Below are 3671 nucleotides of genomic sequence, written 5' to 3'. Positions count from 1 at the left end.
TGTGTGTATGTGTGTGTGTGTGTGTGTATGTGTGTATCCTTGGAACTTGCCCTGTAGACCAGGCTGACCTCACACTCAGAGATCTACCTGCCTCTGCCTCCCAAGTGCTGGCTGGGATTAAAGGTGTGAGCTACCACCATCGGGCCTGATGAACATTCTTGACCAGGTTCAGAGAGGGAGCCGCTCTGAAGTTCCTTAGGTGTTCAGGGTTCTATCTACTCTGTGACCCTCAGGCCTGGTAGAGTCTTACCACCCCTCTGGGGGACTGTTTGCATTTTGTCCCCTGATGGTGTGGTGGGAAGACCATGAAAAGTTCTTATGGGGCATATGACCCCAGATCACAGGGGACGCTAGGGACACACGTCCCCTATCAGTTTCACAGGGGTCTGTGAAAGTTTCCCAGGGAATCTGCACTCTGGAGGTCAGCCTGCTCGCACCCATGCTTCCGATTTTTTCCACCGGTGACAGATTAGCAAAAGTATTTTAAACGTGATTTTATTTTGCATCCACCTGGATATGGATGCTTCTGAGCTTGCCAGCCTCACTCCTCCTCCGTGTTCGGATCTGATGTGCATTTTTTAACGCAAGTGATTTGTCTGCTTCTTAGTGCTTTGGTGGAGTTATTTATACATTCCGGACACTAATCCGTTGTCAGCAGAGTACGTTACAAATATCTTCTCCCAGTTGGTGCCCTGCGCCTTCCGTTTGTTTATGCTGTTTGATGAATTTCAATGGCCCAGAATGTGCCGTCTCTTCCCTCACTGTTTGTGATTCTGGGGTTTAAGAAAGTGTTCCTTGCCCTACAGCCATGGGATGCTCTTCCGTGTTGACTCTGGTGTGCTCTATAAATGTTTGTTATCGTTAAGCCCCCTAGGCCATTTGGAACTGAATTTTGTAGTGAGGTAAGAACCTATTTTCTCTCATTCTTTTATTTTTAGATATTAACCAATCCCCTCAGCATTAACAGTCAAAGCCCCCACACCCACAATTTGGTCTTGCTCAGGCCGGTCTTGAACTCAAAGTCCTCCTGTCTCAGTCTATCCCGAGTTGGGATAACAGGTGGGCAATACCACATTTGGCTCTTCTCTTTACCTGGCAATGCAGAATTTTATTAAAAGCCTATTGATGCTTATATATGGATGCCCTACCTTGTGTACATGGATAACCATGTGCGAGTGCACATACGTGTATGTCTGCACAGATAGCATTCACATCCACGAAAGGAAGGTGTACATCACTTCCTTCAGTTTCTGTACTGTGAGGACTTGAGCTCTGTTCCCCAGGGCTCGACCTAAATCCTTGGTGGCTTCAGGAGGAACCCTGTGGCCAGTGTGAATTCAGCCCTCAGAGCATCCAGCCACCCTCTCACACTGGCAGGTGATGGTTTTGGTGTTTTCCACAGGCAGGTAGACATTCAGAACTCCTGACCTAGCACAAACATGGTATCCACCTGTGACCTGTGACTCCATTATGGTGTACACATGACCCTCAAGCTAAGCCCTGGGTCCTCTGCTCCTTACTCAGCCTTGAGCTCGGGGCCCTGGGACTTCCTCTTCCTTTGTCACCTGCACCTCTTCTTGATGTCACATTAGAGCTGGCATGTCTATGTGCCTGGATAGGAGAATCAGACAGGTGAATGTGCTCTAGCCTGAGCCCCAGCTATGTATCCCAACCTTTCTCTGACTGTAGCCTGACCACACCCCTTCCCTGCACCTCCCTGAACTGGCTCTTTTGGATATTGCCTGAGTGGACAGGCCTTCCTGTTTTCTCTGCGTGTTGAAAGATCCTTCTGCTATATAGCTTCAGAGGTACCCACAGAGTCCTGCGTTCCCAGGCTGGGCAGATGAACCCTGGAGGAACTGCCACACTCATGTGCTGGCCAGGGATTCAGAGTGCCCTGAGGGTTAGCTCTCAGACTCATATGCCCTTTCACAAACCAGAATATCCAGATGGAGAATCATATGAGGGGGAATCCTTTAGGCCAAGCTACCCTAGGCATGTCATGAGGTCAGGATCCCACTGTCACATTGTTGTAGAAGGCAGCTTCTCTCCTCACTCTGCTGTGTGTCCCTAGAGGGGAGACTTGAAGACCCCGATACTCCAAAGCCATCCCTATTGGTCATCTGTTTCACCTGTCATCAGGAGCTGCCTGGGCCCCTGGGGGGGGTGAAGAGGAGGGGGAAGGTGTCAGGTTGCACCCATTGTGGAGCTTCTGCTCCTCCATTCAAGCTGGGCCTGACCTCTGTATTATTTCATGATTAATATTATAATCCTTCAAGTATTTCGGCACTGAGGCTATAATTTCCAAACACACCTTTGTTTTCAGAGCCCTCAGGTGTTCTTTCTCACTAACAGATCTGAGGTCTGTAATGTCATATCCCTCTTGGTCTGGCCCTCACTGGTAGCCTCCATGGGCAAGCAACCCCTCCTCCCCTGCCCTCCATCTCCTTGTAAGCCCGGCCGCAGCTGGGAAGTTCATGGCTTTGGAACCTAGCGATTTCACCTCCAGGATGATCCTCTGATCTCATTACGTCCTCACTCTGCCGTGTGGAGTTAATGCGGCTTCATCTCTAATCTTCCCAAAGATGGTTTATGGTTCGTTACTGCAGACAGTGCTGGCTGGAGCCACATGGTTGTGTGCGTGTTTGTATGTGTGTATGTGTGTGTGTTGGGGGAGGGAGTAAGGGGGAAGAGGTGTGGCTTAGCCACTTGCCAAGCTGAGAGGGCTCCTGAGTTAGGTGCTCACTGGACAGTTTCTGGGAGGATGGGAGCAGCTAGACACCTTTTCAGAAGGGACCCCCCACCCCGTTCTGTGCATTTCTACTATAAAGGCACCAGCTTTCTATGTGTAGAGAAGCTGCTCATGGGTTTCTCTTGATGATATGAGACAACATGGGGACAGGTGACAGACAGCAGGACAGGTGACAGACAGCAGGACAGGTGACAGACTGCGGGACAGGTGACAGACTCTAGGGCAGGTGACAGACTCCAGGACAGGTGACAGGGTTGTTGGAATATTATCTGCGTATAAAAAAGAATGATGTTTCAATACATGAGAATGTAGTTGCTATTCATGCACACAGGTTTTGGGTGTAGATGGTGGGATCACATGTGATTAAAATGTTAAGTAGCACATTAGGTGTGCTTTAATATATGTCTTTAATTTCAGCACTTGGGAGACAGAGGCAAGGTGATCTCTGTTGAGTTTTAGGCAAGCCTGGCCTATCTATATAGGGAGTTCTAGGCCAGCTGGGCTACATAGAATGACTCTGTCTCAAGCAAACTTAAATTGGTTAGAAAGGAAGAGTCAAGTGTCAAGGAAGTGAAGACAGGGGCAATATGTGGAAGACATGACAAACTGCAGCAGGCACCATTCTCTTGAAAACCACGGCTTGGTGTTGTGACAAGATTGGGCTTCAAGGAAATTCTGGATCCATCTAGGATCTAGCTCTGTTTTTTTTCATACAGTCACAAGCATAGTAGCCCAGACATTTTGTGTTCCTTTAGAATCTATCATCATGACACCAAGACTGCTCTGAGCTGTTTTGCAGATACCATCATGAACTGTGAGGAATGGTTACAGTACCACCCAGGGATGCGGTATGCACCTATAGTCCCACCCAGGGATGCAGTGTGCACCTATAGTCCCACCCAGGGATGCAGTGTGCACC

Source organism: Mastomys coucha, unplaced genomic scaffold (genome assembly GCF_008632895.1).
Source record: "Mastomys coucha isolate ucsf_1 unplaced genomic scaffold, UCSF_Mcou_1 pScaffold11, whole genome shotgun sequence".
Taxonomy (NCBI): Eukaryota; Metazoa; Chordata; class Mammalia; order Rodentia; family Muridae; genus Mastomys; species Mastomys coucha.
This window is presented reverse-complemented; position numbering follows the sequence as displayed.